This window comes from Pogoniulus pusillus, chromosome 20 (assembly GCF_015220805.1).
Source record: "Pogoniulus pusillus isolate bPogPus1 chromosome 20, bPogPus1.pri, whole genome shotgun sequence".
Taxonomy (NCBI): Eukaryota; Metazoa; Chordata; class Aves; order Piciformes; family Lybiidae; genus Pogoniulus; species Pogoniulus pusillus.
The window spans coordinates 19052916-19069099 of NC_087283.1; the positions used below are offsets into that span (position 1 = coordinate 19052916).

Here is a 16184-nt window from a genome sequence, read left to right on the forward strand (position 1 = left end):
ATGTAACTACTTCATTCAGAATGGCATTATAATTAGCAAATTTCTACAGAAAATCATACGTATATATGTTCTTGGCTAGCCTGACATACATATTCACAGGTTTCAGTGATCTGGCACAGGAAATGCTAATCCACATGTAGTTGTCTTTCAGGGTCTTACATGAAAGAAAAAAGTATCACTTACAGTAAAATGTCAAATTAAAGAAGCCCTGCTCATATCAATGTTGAAGACCCTTGAAACTCATTTATAATCTGTGCATGGTATCAAAGGCTAGAGAGCCCCAAAGCTTGTATGCTTTTCACAAATAACTCATCTAATAACATGCTATACTTCTTCCAGAAAACCTATCTGGTTTCTAAGTTTAGACTATCTTGGCTCATTTAATTTTACTGTTACTAATTCATTTAAACTATTCTAGCTAAACAGACTTCAAACATCTTCTAAAATGCTGAGAAGAAAAAATGTAAAGAAACTGGCCTGTGATTTCAGACATTTTCAAGTATCAGATCATGCAATTGGTTTCCCATTCTCCTCTCTATGACCTTCCATCTCTCTGTATGCAGCCCTCAATTATACCAGTTTCTGCAACATTACCAACTTGAAAAATTCAAAGGAATGACATCACATGTCTCCACAGAACAGCAACAGGATCCACTTCCTGAAACAACCTGAGGGACAGGCCCTTGTACACTGAGCACTAGCAAAGTTAATTTGTAACCAAGATCTTGCTGAAATAAAGAGTTATTGCTCACCTTTAGCTTTAATCCTGGCGGGCATATTTATAGAAGTTCTTGTTTGTAGGCCCCACAGGAAGATAAATGCTCATAAATGTAACTGGGTTGGGAACACAAGTTTTAGAGATGGACATTCATTGTCATGCTAGCTCAGTACTGTGATTATTTTGTTTGCTTCTTTTCCATCAAACAAATCTGGAAAATACAACAGTTTTACAGTTAGATCACATGAGAATGCTGAAGAAACTCATTAAGTGCATTGTGCTTGCAATGCATGTCTGTAGTGACAGTCTCACTGCCTCAGTATGGAGCCTCAGTGTTCACCTGCACAACAAGGACAGTAGTAAATTCTCTTTGTGATCTGTAAGCAAATGTGAAAATACATTTAGATTTCATAGCTATCCAGTCCCTGAGCTCCTGGATGGGGTTATAAGTAATTGTAGCAATATTTTCTGAAGGAGGAGCCTACTGTAACTCCTGAAACATAACCCCATATGTTAAGAATTTCTTGGCATCCTTTCTTTAATAGCAAATGAGTGGGAAAGGGCATGGGAACAACTGCTTAACACTGTTCTTTGATTGCTGTCCAGATGTTTGGAGAGATGTGATTTTTTTTTCTGCCAGGTAGGTCTGTCATGACTACAATGCAGTGCAGAAGCCTCGAAATAATTTCCATTGGGATATTCACAGAAGCTTGGCAATAGCCAAAAGTGTTTCAGAAAGGTGGTTTCCAGTGGGTTGTTACCCTTCAAATATTCACCCCATCAAGCCATGCTGCATTCACTGAGAGTACAAAATCAGTTGGAATTTAATTTAAATTTGGTTCAAAGGTAAATTAAAAAATAACACTGGTGACTACGCAAGACAAATAAAAGTTAAACTGCTTTTCCTATTCTTTTACATAGCTCCTTTCCTTTAAGAGATGACAACCAATCCATGTTTTAGAGGTGCTCATCTCTCGTTGGAGCATAGATGTCTGTTGTTTTGCCAGATTTCTCAAGACTACAAGTATCAGGCTTTTGAAGATCCAAGCATTTACTTTTCTACTAAACATGCATGCCTAGTATAGATTATTATAAATTTCCATTAAAGTTAACAATTTACAAGAAATAAACAGTGAATTTAGATTTTTCTCTCACTAGAAATAATGCATTCCTTCAAATAACTTACTAACAGTTTATCTGGAATTAGAACAGTTAAAATGTTAGCTGGTGGGGACATCTGGAAGTCCACATGGGACTGCTGCCAACACTAGACTGAACTAACCGATGCTTTATCTAGTTGTGTTGAATACCTCCAGGGATGACCTGCTCAAATGCTACACTATGCTGCTGCTGAGAAACCTCCTGGTGGCAAATCTGATCTTGCTGCTAAACTTTTAAATAATTTACTGCAACTAGTTGAGACAGGATACTTAAGCTGTGGTAAGTCAGACAAGCCATGTGATACAATTTCTGTTACCTAATGAGATGAATATGGAGGTACTTCCAGAACCTTTCAGCCTACTCCACCTGTGATTGAAATTCACCTTACGTGACACTTTCTTGTCTCTAGAGTCTAAATAAATGTTCATTGCAACTGATCACTTTTTTTACAAGTCTCATGTGTAATATGAAAGCAGAAATTCAAAACAGAACAGTATTTCTGTGAGGTTTTTAAGCAAACTGATGTTTCACCCTTAGACTGAAACACTTCTGACTCTTTGACCATTGAAATGATATAGCAGTTTATCAATATTATTGCATATCCAACAGTAAAGAATTTCCTTTTTGATTATGAGGTTTAATATAACAAGATAGAATCATAGAATCATAGAATCAACCAGGTTGGAAGAGACCTCCAAGATCATCCAGTCCAACCTAGCACCCAGACCTATCCAGTCAACTAGACCATGGCACTAAGTGCCTTATCCAGTCTTTTCTTGAACACCTCCAGGGACGGTGCCTCCACCATCTCCCTGGGCAGCCCATTCCAATGGGAAATCACTCTCTCTGTGAAGAACTTCCCCCTAACATCCAGCCTAGACCTACCCCAGCACAACTTGAGACTGTGTCCCCTTGTTCTATTGCTGGTTGCCTGGGAGAAGAGGCCACCCCCCACCTGGCTACAATGTCCCTTCAGGTAGTTGTAGACAGTAATAAGATCACCTCTGAGCCTCCTCTTCTCCAGGCTAAACAATCCCAGCTCCCTCAGCCTCTCCTCGTAGGGTTTATGCTCCAGCCCTGCACCAGCTTTGTCACCATGTTTATTTTGTCAGTTATAAATGGAAAAAAACCCAACACTACCACCTTCCTTGCTACCACCACTACCACACCTCAGCAAAAAGAATAAATACAGAAATTGACAACAGTTCACTGCAACAGCTCAAAGCCAAAATGTTTGGTTTCATTCACTACTATTTACATGCAATTACATAGAATAATCTTAATAATTTATAAACAATTATAATTATTTCACATACTTAAAGTTTGACAGGGTAAACCTTAGACACTCTCGTGAAAAGACCAATTGGTTAGCTCCTCATAACAGAAAGTGAGAATGAACTGACATTTACATGAAGCACTTAATTTGGGCCATTTTATACTTTGTATTTAACACAGGAATTCAGAGACTTCTGGGCATAGGAACAGCAGCACAGGAAACCCTTCAACTTTTTACAAAAGAATTTTTGCATTCCGTCTTTCAATGAATTGATACTACTCAGCCTGCCATATTCCCACACATAAAGGGATTTACACCTAGAAAGTTCTCAGGTCACTGAAACATAAAATCACTGCTATCACAAAGTGAGACAGCCCAAGCCACCTGGAACTTTAGATATACAGCTCCAGTAACCTCGTATGCAAACCTAAAAACCCAATTAGAGAGCATAAAAGATGTAAATGTCACTACCTACATCAAAAGATCTGCATGCCATACACTGCTCTCAACTGAGAGATGATTATCAGTTCTGCAGTATAGCAGTGATGAAAGAATTGATCATAAAGTGAATACCAAAGAATGCACACTGCAAATCCAAATTGCCCAGTGAAAACCAACTGTACAAATTACGCAATTAATGATGAATTAATGCAAGTTATATTTTCTCAGGGTTTACTGACAACTAGCTGATACTGGCCTCATGAGAACACCTTGGCAGAAATTACTAAGCTCTAGTTTTTTTTCAGATTGTACCACAAGCTCTCAGCTGACTTTAAAACCCTGATAATAAATGAGGGTGTGTTCCCATAACATTTAATTCCCATTGGATTTAGCTGCTCTGACATTCAACCTGTTCCTGCACTACAATTTAATTAAACTTATTCCATATACAGATATGCTGATGCACATAATTTCTCACCACAGTATAACTAGAAGTGAAACGTAAATGTAAAACTTAAACAAAATTTAACCACCTGTTGACACACTTAGGCTTCATCAAAGTATTTTGGATAATAAACTGATGAATGCAATTATGTGCATCCAAAACAGACATGGTCGATTTATTATTCAATGGTTTCTTGTTCTTTCATCTTAATTATGTTTCTTTTCCTCCACTTCACTTCTCCCACCAATTATTCCATAGTTAGGATATGACAGGGATTTCAATCATGCTCTATGTCTTATTCTATCCAATTACAAAGATGGCACAATTTCCCCAAAAAATCAGGCCTTTGATACAAGTTCTGTATTTTTCTTTTTTACCATCTTTCTTTTGAAAGCATGTGTTTTTTATTAAGTCTTGTGTGCCTTGTTACTACCAAACTCTAGCAGACTAATAGGGCAATTTCTAGGAAGATTAGATGAGTTTATTTTCTACTCTACCACTTGTAACTTGATAACTACTGGTTTTACAGAGATAATTAATTTTTTCTACATCAACTCTAGATGTGATTGCTTGCATGGAAGACTGTATTTTACACTGGACTATATTCTATAGTTACAATTATGTTAGCAGAGTCATCGGATTCTCACTCAGATAAATTTCCTTGTTTCTATTCATTTTCATGTATTTTAACCTCTGAGCATAACTGAGCAAATATCTTTCCTCCTTTGCCTGGTGATGGATTTTATGCGCTGTCAATATACAGTGGAAGTAAAACAGAAGTGGTATCCTTACTGATACATCTATCTGAGAGCAATATGAATTCCTGAGAAAAAACATTCTCAAACATTTTGCACAACTGGTATTCTAGTGAAAAACAAATGCAGCAAACCCAAAACATAGGACAGCTCTGCCTAGATTCTTCCCTTTGGTGTACTGCAAAAATACTGAATTTAAGATGCTATGTGATGCAATGCAGTGCATTTTATCACTGAATAGCCACAGAATTGCTTTATAAACAGATAATAATTAAGCACATGGCATGCAGCTGCAATGAGTTCAGTCCTTTCCCTTCCCAATATGTTGGAGCTATGATAACATACCACGACAGAGCTGTTTTATAAGTGCCAATAATACCACACCCCCTCTCCACAACTCTCTGCTAGGGTGGCACACCCTTGTTTGACAGGAAATGTCACCTTGAGCTCACTCATTTCATGGTTTTCCCAAGTAATTATTTCTATCATAGTGTGACACAGTAGACATACATTAATATTTTGCCTTTTTGACACTGAAATACGTGGTGAGGAAAAAGAAAAGAGCCCTGGGGCACACAGAAGAGAAAGTAGCCTGGCACCTGCTGGGAGTGGCTACACAGTGACTAGAGTGAATGTACTGATAATGCTCTGGGTGAAGTAGATGTCTGGGACATAACTAACTTCCAAACACTCCTTTCCATATTCTACTGCTTTGCTTTGTGTGAGCAGGGAGACACTACCTACTATCACTATCCAGTGTACTCCATTATTATTCAGATAGATTAAATCCTAGTCTGCACTATAAATGAACAACACTGACATATTTAGGAGTTGATTCGTTCTCCCACATATGTCTAACTGTATTTTTAAGTTGTAGGTTCCAAAATAGAATGTTTGACATGAATTTCAGGCATGCTTTGTTTATGTGGCCTCAGCTATTCATTCTCATCCCACCTTTGGCTCATAGTTCCCTTTGATTCTTCAGCACTACGGTTTGTGGGGCTACAATGCATATCAGCTCTGAAATATTGATCCAGTCTCCAAAAGCTGGACCTGAATAAGTTAAAATCAAACAGAATGCCATACTATCTCATTTTGGTATTCTTTAAGATGGATCCATTCCCTCATTTGTTTCAGAGACTGGTCCCACAAAGAGTTATCCTGACAAAATGAGGGAGTGGCTCATGGGAATGGGAAAACAGCAGGGGTACTGCTGCCTTATAGTATCATGAATCCATGGCTGTAGGGCACATCAAGCTTTGCTATGGCTAGCTACTGCTGAATACCTGCAGCTGTCACTACAGGCAGCCAGGCTGGCTATCACTGCTGTGGATGAATCATGTTGGGTAGCACTTTACACCTACTTTGTGTAGACATAAGTTGTAATAAGGTGAAGATCAGGTCTTATTGTCTCTTGAGATCTCTGGATTATTTTATCTATGCAGGAATCCCTGTCTGAGGGTGTATCTACGGTAGGATAAAAGTGTGCTTTTGCCAATAGATTCCTGCAGAACCCCTGTCTATAAACTAAAAGCTTGCTAGTCAGATGAAAATACCAGCAATTTTCATTGTCTTGTGTCAGAAATGAATTTGAGCTGGTCAACTTGTGGTAGGAACACACTGTTTCCCTTAGGGAAGAAGAGGCAAAAGGCAAGTAGTGAGGATTTTTTTTTTTTTCAGTATTATGGGCTCTTCTCTGTCCCTTTCGATGTAAAACAAGCCATTCTGTGTGGGCTTCTGCATTTTAATAAATGATATAGGGTTCCTTCTCTTAGCATCATGTTTGTCACAAAATCATGTCTCAGTTCGTGTCTCACATGACATGAACTCATGTCTCAGTTTTTCTCACAACATATTTTGCAAAAACTACTTTAAAAACATTCCTTTGCATTGGTATTGAAAACACAAGACTTGATGTGTTCAACTCTTGTGAACCTGTAGGGGAATGAGGTGAATGTTACTATCTTCAATCAAAGACTAGCTGCTTTAATCAAAGAGATGTGAATAGCATTCTCAACTTTTGATTTCCACAAAGCCTGTTTGTTTTACTTAAGGCTAGTTTACTACGCCCCTGTTACTGTGGAATTGCTAAGCTACTAAGCCACACCTTTATGAACATACTTATCACTTCCTGCAGAGTGCAGCCTTAGGAGCCTGCTATACTCCAGAGAGATCATTGGAGGTAAAAAAGCATAAACAACCACATCTTAAGATCTTGGCTGGCTGGCAAATCTGGTGCACCTCACCTGTCTTTGTGCTGCTGTTAGATATTTCACACGAGGGTTTTGGAAGCATTTACCATGATATGTGATTTTCAACAGTACTCAGTGCTTAGGATACCAATAATAAGCTTCCTACCCTTTCATCGGTTGAATCCAGCTCTTCCACTGGTGGCTGCTTTGCGACCAGAAGATAATGAATTGGTGGGTTCCCCTCAAATCCCTCTGGGCTGATATATATATTCTATTGGAGTAATGGGAGGCTGATTGCCAGCTGCAGCAGACAGGATAAAGGTTCATCACACATAACCCTTTCAGTGCTTTAAGGGAGCATGATGGTATAATAGGTAGATCACTTGTGTCCTCTGTTTCCTGGTTCATCTGTAATTTAAATTATTATATAAAATATTTGTCAGTCCTGCTGATGCTCAGCATTTATATGAATTTTAGGAAGTTTGTTGATTGTTGTTTTTTAACAACAATATACTTTAGGAAACAATTTAAAAACATACATTCAGTACTATAAAAGCCCCAAACAATACCAACCAAAGAAAAAAACCCACCAAAAAAAACCCAAAGCCCAAAGTACAGAACTCAGTGTCAAAATCCAAGCTGCCTAAAGATGTTAAAAACACACTGAACATTCACATTGGAAACTTCTTACTGATTAATCATTCTGGTAGTTTCACAGTTTTGCCCTTCCCTCTGATTCAGGATATAAAACCATCTTCTATTTTATGGTCACTGAATGTTGCAAATGGGACTTCAGGTTACTACTAAGTATTTCTTGCAGTTTTTGTAGCATATTGCAAATTATTCTACCTTCCAAGGCTTGGGTGTATATTAAGGATGATTAATAAGATATTGTTACTAGCACAGCAGTAAGGTGGAGTAGGCGTGAGTAATTGTATTCTGTGGGAACTTAATCAGAATCCTCCAGCTCATGGGCATGAAAGTGCTTTGTAATCACCAATAAAAGAAAGGATAGAAAATCAACAGCATTTTAATGCAAGTTTTCTTCTGGATTTCTTTAAGGAGAAAGCAACAGGAAAAAAAAAAGTTGGAATCTGTTACTTTACTGTAACTTTTCTGAGAATGAAACCTGTGGTAGACTTCTGGATGATGCAGTGGGATATGATTCACACTTTAAGAATTAACTTGGTTACACAGGGCTAAAAGCAGAAAAGGAAACACACTATGCTTTTGAGAATGCATTGTCACTGTTTCAAAAGGAACATCTACCTCCATAACAGTCACAATAAACTATAAGAGGGTATAAAGGAGATTGTGAGCATACATGTAATGAAACTGAACTAGTGGGTGTAAAATAACAGCCAGTTTCACTTATTGGCACGGTTTGGCTGTAGTAGCAACCAAAGCCCCAATGAGCAAACAGCCTGGGCAGCAGGGGTGGAAGAGTGTGTTCCACAACTCTGCAAAGATTTCATATGAGGCAATAGCCTTTCACTGGGATTAGTGGCCTTTCTCAAGAGTAGGCTCAAAGAGATTTACAAAACCACTATACGCACACAGTCATAGAGTAACTTCTGCATTGTTGTATGGAATATATGCTGGACAAAACAGACTTGTTTTTTGTCTCATGTAGAAAAGAAAATATCCCTTTCTCAAAGGAATCCTAAGGGACTGGGGTCAAGTAGGCAGGTTTATACAGTCTCAGCAAAAGAAAACCCAAATCATTGTTATGACCACCGACAAAAAGTGTTAACTCTGTTTCTGGAACAGAGATAATTAAACCAACAGTTTCTGCAATTAGGACACAGGTCCTAGTTCTTGGACAACAAACAGTCATTGTCAAATGCTGCCATTTAATATTAGAATTGATCTTCAGTCTGTTTTTCTTTCAGTAATGCAATCAAGGCATTGTCACTTTTCAACAGGGAACTTGGCTTGGCACTGGACATGATAGTTTCCACAATACATAATGAGGCAAAGGATGTGTACTAGAGTGCTCTCAAACTTCTAAAGTTCCAGTTGCTGCTTCCATTTCAATGTGAAGTGAAAACTTCAGCATGTATAAGAAAGAGTAGTATGAGGGTGAAACATCAAGCTTATTTGAGTGAAACAAAATTAATCCTTGAGCGAAATAAACCTCAGTAATTTCAAGAACATTGTTTATACATGAAGGAAAATCAAGATGCTCAGGGATCTAATTTTTTTTTTCTTTAGCCCTTTATAGGATAAAGGCATGTACAAAGCTAATTTACATACTGTTTGAATCACTTCAATGACATCAGCATCAAATTTCAAAGAATCAAAACATAATAGTTCCATTCCCTAATGTATTTCCTAGACCAAAATGCATCTTATTTCCAATAAGGTAACAATAATGTTTGGAAGGCAAGCTGATGAAAATACATGATCCCATATTGTAGACAAATATGTATGCATACTTACATGCACATATACACAGACCCTTTGTTACACATTCATTTTCATTCCTCACCTTTCTGTTCGCTCAGAGTTTTCAAGTTTGAATCAGAGGCAGACACCTGATCTGCTTCCTTTTAGCATTTCTGACTTCTTCAGTCTTTCTTTAGTCTATATATTTCTGTATTTCCTGTCAAATATCTGAAAATACAGAATATTAGCTGATTATATAGCAACTGGTGTCTGCAGAGATCATAATTTTCTCACAATAGCAATACCAGTATAAATTTAACACATCAATCACAACATATAGTCATTACTGTCCCTCCTTCCTCCCAATGAAAGGAAGTGACACTTCAAAATGAAACTGCCTGACTAGCGTGACATTCACACATGCTATAACATCATTATGCATTTAATATTTTTACATCTGATCTGAATGAGAATCTCTCATTTTTCTATCAGCACTACATAAGTCCTTTTTTTCAGAATGACTGCCTTGGAGAGACACGCTCTTTCCACACAGATGCTTCATTTTCATACCTTTCCTCCACCCCTCCCAGCGATGCCTTCATGTTTAAAGCAACTTCACTCTGAAGTTACTATACCTATGCAAGTGTTTCTTCTTGCATAGCCCTTAATGATTGTTTTCCATATGGATTATGCTGTCAGGTGCTATGCATAAGGCTGCACCTTAAAAACCTAATAAAATGAAGTTCATGTCAGTACAGCAAGGACTACTTCCAATCTGCTCAACTCAAAGCATTTTTCTTTTAATATATGTTGGGTTATGAAGTACAAGTATTAAAACAGGTGTTTTTTCTCATTACTAATTCCTCTGTGTACACACATGCTAACACATGGACACAGTTTCAGTGTATGTGCCTCTTTGATATACTCGATATAATAAAGCGCATGACTGGAAGAATTCACTCTGAGGATTCAGAAATTCACAGTATCTGCTCCTACTTGAAAATAGTATGAATCAAAAATACATCTGCTTGGCAGGGCCCTTGGAAGGGGATAAGGATATGCTTCCATGGATCAATGACACAAAAAAAGAAAAGAACTCTGTATATATCAACTCAACTCCAATGGCAGGCAGCAGTCAAAAGCTGAATCATAACTGAATTTTCCCTAGGCTGTGTAAACCACATTCCTGCGGAAGATCTCATACTTGTTACCATTTCCACAGTTTCTCAGAAAGTTTCATTGTGACTGATGTCAGTTGTCAATGCTGCATTCAGCACAGAACTAACTTGTTGCATTCAGGTTCAGCTATTGCTTCCTGCTAAGCAGACTCAGTAGAAATCTCCAGTGGGCCTTGTAAAAACTCACTAGTCCTGAATAGTACATGAGGAAATTCCTGTTGAAAGTTAAAGCAAAACAGGAAAAGCTTTAGTGCCATCACTTCTGTTATAAATAAGTTATATTATACTTTCTGGTCTCTGGATCCATTCTGAATAAAGAAATAATTGCTACTGTTATGCTTGGTGTACTCTATGCTTTGCACTACTTAGATGCATTTATTCCACCATGGTAAGATATACAGTGAATGCAGGGTTTAAGGTTATTTGTAGTACTTGCCTTCATTTTAATTTTGAACATTCCAAAACTGTGCCCTTTGCCCATGGCTAAAGCGTAGAATTATATTAATGGAACTTAACTGTCATTTAATCTCTGCAAGACCACACACTGGCTTAGGCATGCAGTGAAGTATGCTTTAAAAAGCTGAAATTAGTGTGGGAGGCCTTTAAGTATGCATAATATCACAATGCTTTTGTGTTTGGCCATGGAACTATGAATCTCTTAGAAGAACTGCTCGGGAAGATGGTAGTGGCACAGTATGCCTTCAAATCGAATGGTAAGTGCCATCAACTGAACCAACATATTTTTGTGGATTTTCTCTTAAGGAATTTTTCAAATAATAATCCATATTAATTTGTACATCGGTCAGGAAATGGAAAGAAGTACCATTGAGCTGCTCCTAGGTTGCTTTTATGGTTGGATCACTGTGCTGATCAAACACCATTCAGATCTGTACAGTCAGTCTCAGATGACTAACTTCACATGAAGAGACTCTTGTTTTTGTTTTACAAAGCATTTACCAGAAAGCTCTCTTCAACAGTTGCACAACAACTTTTGCTTATTAATTTTGCTTTCTTCAACTAAATTCTAATATTTCTCCTTAACTTCTTGGGAAGATGACAGTCACGTTCTACCCAATGATTAAGACTCTTCCCCCAGATTTGTGTGTTCTCTGATTCAATTTCTTTTTTTTGCCCTGAGAAAAGTATCAAACCAAGCAGATGTATCTAAAGAATATAAGGGGCATGTTCAAACAGCAAGAAGTCTCACACTTCATATGCACTACAAAGAAAACCACAGGTTAACAGACACATCCAAGTTTAAATATAAAATATGTATGTTTATATACATATAATAATGGTGTGGGAATCGGATACGAAACTTTCATAGTATAGAGGCAATAGACAGAACCCTTGAAGACCCCATGGGTATTCTTTCCCTTTTCAAACATGCATTTTTCTTCATAGCCCACCTAGAACTAGGTCACTTTAGAAAATGTCCTTGGACAGTGACTGTAATAAACCCGAGGCAAATGAACAAACATACTGCTATTGCAGTGGCACTGCTGTACAGCTTCTCTCAATGAGGCAGGAGGAGGGAGAAAAGTATTTAAACTTATTAGAAAAAAAAAATCTTTTGCCTTCAATTATGGCTCCACAAAGAAAAAAAAAATAGAAAGGAAAATCTACAGTCCATAGGAACATTCAGCAGCAGCAGTGTTAATAGAAGCACCACATTGGCTATGTTACATAGTAAATGTCCATTTATTTCCCCAGCTCAGCTTTCAGCCTTCAGTCTCTGCATGTTTTGTTTCAATGGATTGTACTACCAAGGGATAATTTAAAAACTTTAATACAGAGATGACATCTAAGTCTAAAAATTTAATTGACGTCTTTATGTGACCACCTGCACGCCTGAACTGAAATTTCAACTTAAATGTTGTTCAGAAACTCTTTCATTCTTGCCTTTTCAAACAAAACTCTGAACACAATTTGATGTTCAGTACTACAGCTGAGCTGGTTTGACAGCCTGCCACTGCCAAAAATGGGAGGTCCTTCCCTGTTTCCCTGCTCTTTTCTTTCCCAGCTTTATGTATTCCATTTCTTTGTACCTGCTGTGGTTGTGATCTGGCTCTAGCTGAGCCAAAAGCACTTTCCACCAGCAAAACACCTTTTACTTGCCAGGCTGGCTTTGTTCTACACTGCCAGAGCTTAGACAACAGCCTAACCTGCTCAGAGGAAACAGTCTTCCCCTTTCAGCAAACTGTAACACAGGCCAAAGCCATGATGCAACATCTCTCTCATTACATACTGGAAAAAGCAGATTTTGTGTTTGTAACCAGGAGTATGGAACTTGTTTCGGCAAGTAACATTTTCAGGGAATTTTCAGAGGCTTTGACTCCCTCACTATCCTTCAGGTAAATTAAGCTGCAGTTTCACAACCTTTTTACTTTGTGGGGTAGACCGAAGCTGGAAATGATGTTTTAACTCTAAGTGACTTTGGCAAGTACTGCCACAAGGACAAATGAACATGATACTATGCCCTTACAGTATCAAAGAAACATAATGTCAGTATGAGAGGTAATTTAAGAACAGACTTCCTCAAGGTGTCATAATTAAATGTTATGGCACAGGTCCTCATCAGCTTACTACAGACCACACTGACTTAAAGACGTAACAGTTATTTACTTCAGATGCATGCATAGGAGACAAAGCAATAAACTGAGATTAATCAGTAAGCAGCCAAACTCTTCATTTGTTAATGGGTCACACACTCCTAGCTACTATTTTGAAATATCCACAGCAACTATTTTAGCCATGGGATCTTTTAACTTTTGGAATCTTACCTTTACAAATCTTTTTAGAGTGATAGCTAAAGTGAGAAAAAGGGATAATACAGTACTGTCTTTTACCTAACTTTTTATATCATCAATGTATGAGACAGAAACTGATGTTGGACTAGTATGTCACTGTTGCCCAGAATACCACACAAACCTGATATGAAGAATAGATCTTTTCAACATATCAGATGCACACCCATATGTATTCTGAGTGTTCCCTGAAGGCAGTTCTACAGTAGTACACACAGACATATCCTTTTGAATGGTTGCTTTCTTTACACAGAGTTTTAGTCTGCTACAAAGTAATTCAGGTTTTAAAGAGGAACTCCAGTCTGAAGGCTGGAATAATCACTTTAGAAATACCCTGTGAATATATACCATGCAACCAGCTATATTCATCTCCATCCCACCTTTTAATAACAAAAAGCAGCCTCAGGCCATTGAGCCTTCCCCATCACCTGTGAAACTCCAGGAAAGAGCTTCTTTCTCAATTGCTGTTGCTTAACTGATGCAACATTAACATCCCCAGATGAATCAGCACTGAGTTATTAGCAAGCTTCTGCCTCTGCTGTCCCTTCAGCTCCACAATACTTAATTTACTGTCAAAAGTGTCAGGATTTAGATAACTTCCATTTTGGGAGGTCATTCTAGAATGCACATTTGTCTCAGAGTATTTTACTTCTTTTTCTTTTGAGTATCTTTCTTGATTCTGGTAAATGCAATTTCTATTCACGAGTTGTAATGAGTTGGAAGACTCTCAAAGGTCACCTTATCCAATCGCCCTGCAGTGAATAGGGCCTTCTCCAATCAGATTGGGCTGCCCAGGGCCATATCCAGTCTGATCTTGCAGGTCTCCTGCAGGACCTCAACCCTATCCCTGGGCGATTTGTTCCAATATTTTACCACTGTCATTGTAAAGAACTTCTTCCTTAAATTAACTTCTATGATGTTGCAGAACGCATCATATCTATACAGTTTTTGTTGTTCTTAGCTGGAAAGGTCCCAGATGATGTTTTTGAAATTTAGGATTAAGGTTTTAATATCACCAAAACAAAGTTCTGTTAATAAAGCCACTGAAGAGATAGCAGTTCCAGTGAGCAGAAAACAATTTCTCTTTCTCATCTGAGAACAAGAAACACCAGTGAGTCATGGAACTGAAAAGACAGAAGGATCAATAGATTTACCAGTAACCTTTTTCTCAATTACTTGCATATGTATTTATAAATGCTTACACATAGGTATTTAAATTGTGCATTATGTAAGTATACATACACACACACACTCTTTTTTTTCCTCCTAAGCAATTATTCAGAAGGCTGGTGAAGGATGAAATCTCTTGATAATTTTGCTGGTGTTCTATCTTCTCTCTGTGTGGATTTTTTTTTGTTTTCCCCTCAGTTTCATCAAGCAGAATGGCCTGCATTGTAAGAGAAACAGCATTAGTCAGCAAGATCTTATTTTCAACTGTTAACACTTCTAACCAGTTCTAACCACTTCTAATGAGGCAAAAATCAGAAAAAGAAATTCCTCCTCTCTCTTTCTTTCTTTCTTTCTTTCTTTCTTTCTTTCTTTCTTTCTTTCTTTCTTTCTTTCTTTCTTTCTTTCTTTCTTTCTTTCTTTCTTTCTTTCTTTCTTTCTTTCTTTCTTTCTTTCTTTCTTTCTTTCTTTCTTTCTTTCTTTCTTTCTTTCTTTCTTTCTTTCTTTCTTTCTTTCTTTCTTTCTTTCTTTCTTTCTTTCTTTCTTTCTTTCTTTCTTTCTTTCTTTCTTTCTTTCTTTCTTTCTTTCTTTCTTTCTTTCTTTCCTTTCCTTTCTTTCCTTTCTTTCTTTCTTTCTTTCTTTCTTTCTTTCTTTCTTTCTTTCTTTCTTTCTTTCTTTCTTTCTTTCTTTCTTTCTTTCTTTCTTTCTTTCCTTTCCTTTCTTTCCTTTCTTTCTTTCTTTCTTTCTTTCTTTCTTTCTTTCTTTCTTTCTTTCTTTCTTTCTTTCTTTCTTTCTTTCTTTCTTCCTTCCTTCCTTCCTTCCTTCCTTCCTTCCTTCCTTCCTTCCTTCCTTCCTTCCTTCCTTCCTTCCTTCCTTCCTTCCTTCCTTCCTTCCTTCCTTCCTTCCTTCCTTCCTTCTCCTATTCTTGTTAACTCCTCACTATCTGATCCAAAAAGGATGGGTTGTCTTTTAGGCAACTGCTTTTGTAATATTTATCCTGAGTCGTAAACACGACCTCATTCACCCTCCACGGGATGAGGCTGTTGGCTGCGTTTATTGGGCAGCCTCTAGTGGTTCAACAGAGGAGATACTCTAGGCTGGAACTACGGGCAGCAGTTGCAGCTGTCCAGTCTGCCCAGGATGTTTTGACCACATACTGGCCTATGAGCAAGGATGAAGACAGACAGTAGAAAGACAGCACGCCAGTAACATTGAACTCTCTACCATAAAAAAAAAAAATGATTTGATCCTGAAACATTTATGTTCTGGCAATGGCTAATAGGACACGCAGAAAACTACAAGGGGAAAAAAAAAGGAGAAATAGGTGTTTATCCCAAGGGCATTATGTGAAGAAAAACCCCACCAATACTGACAGTGATATTTATCTTGGACCTTATGTTTTCTTTCTTCAAAGATGACACAAATTTTCTCATACTGAGTAGCTGCAAAATTTCCAAGACACTTTGTGTTCTAGTGTGAAAGTCTTCAAAAATTCGGATTCATTTATAACTTCAAAAATTTACAACTTACAACACCCTCTAGCAAATAAAGCAATTGCTGACAGAAAAAAACAGTGCTTTATGCAAGTCTTTTTAGCTGTTCTTTCATTTCAGTCAGGACGACTACATATTTGATATGCCAGAATCACAAGACTAG

General features: G+C 37.6%; 1 protein-coding gene across 8 annotated transcripts in view; it reads right to left on the reverse strand.

Moving 5' to 3' along the window:
* ESRP2 (epithelial splicing regulatory protein 2) overlaps positions 1-16184 on the reverse strand; it is a 97694-nt gene that overhangs the window by 44579 nt on the left and 36931 nt on the right. For 7 of the 8 annotated variants that reach the window (XM_064160428.1, XM_064160426.1, XM_064160431.1 and 4 more), the window contains exons 4-7: positions 14606-14748; positions 9480-9604; positions 7155-7396; positions 753-929 (exon numbers count right to left, since the gene is read on the reverse strand). The gene's annotated coding sequence lies outside the window, so the exon portion shown is untranslated. Of the gene's footprint in view, positions 1-752; positions 930-7154; positions 7397-9479; positions 9605-14605; positions 14941-16184 lie in introns of those variants that run through there. The other variant, XM_064160427.1, reaches the window with a different exon arrangement.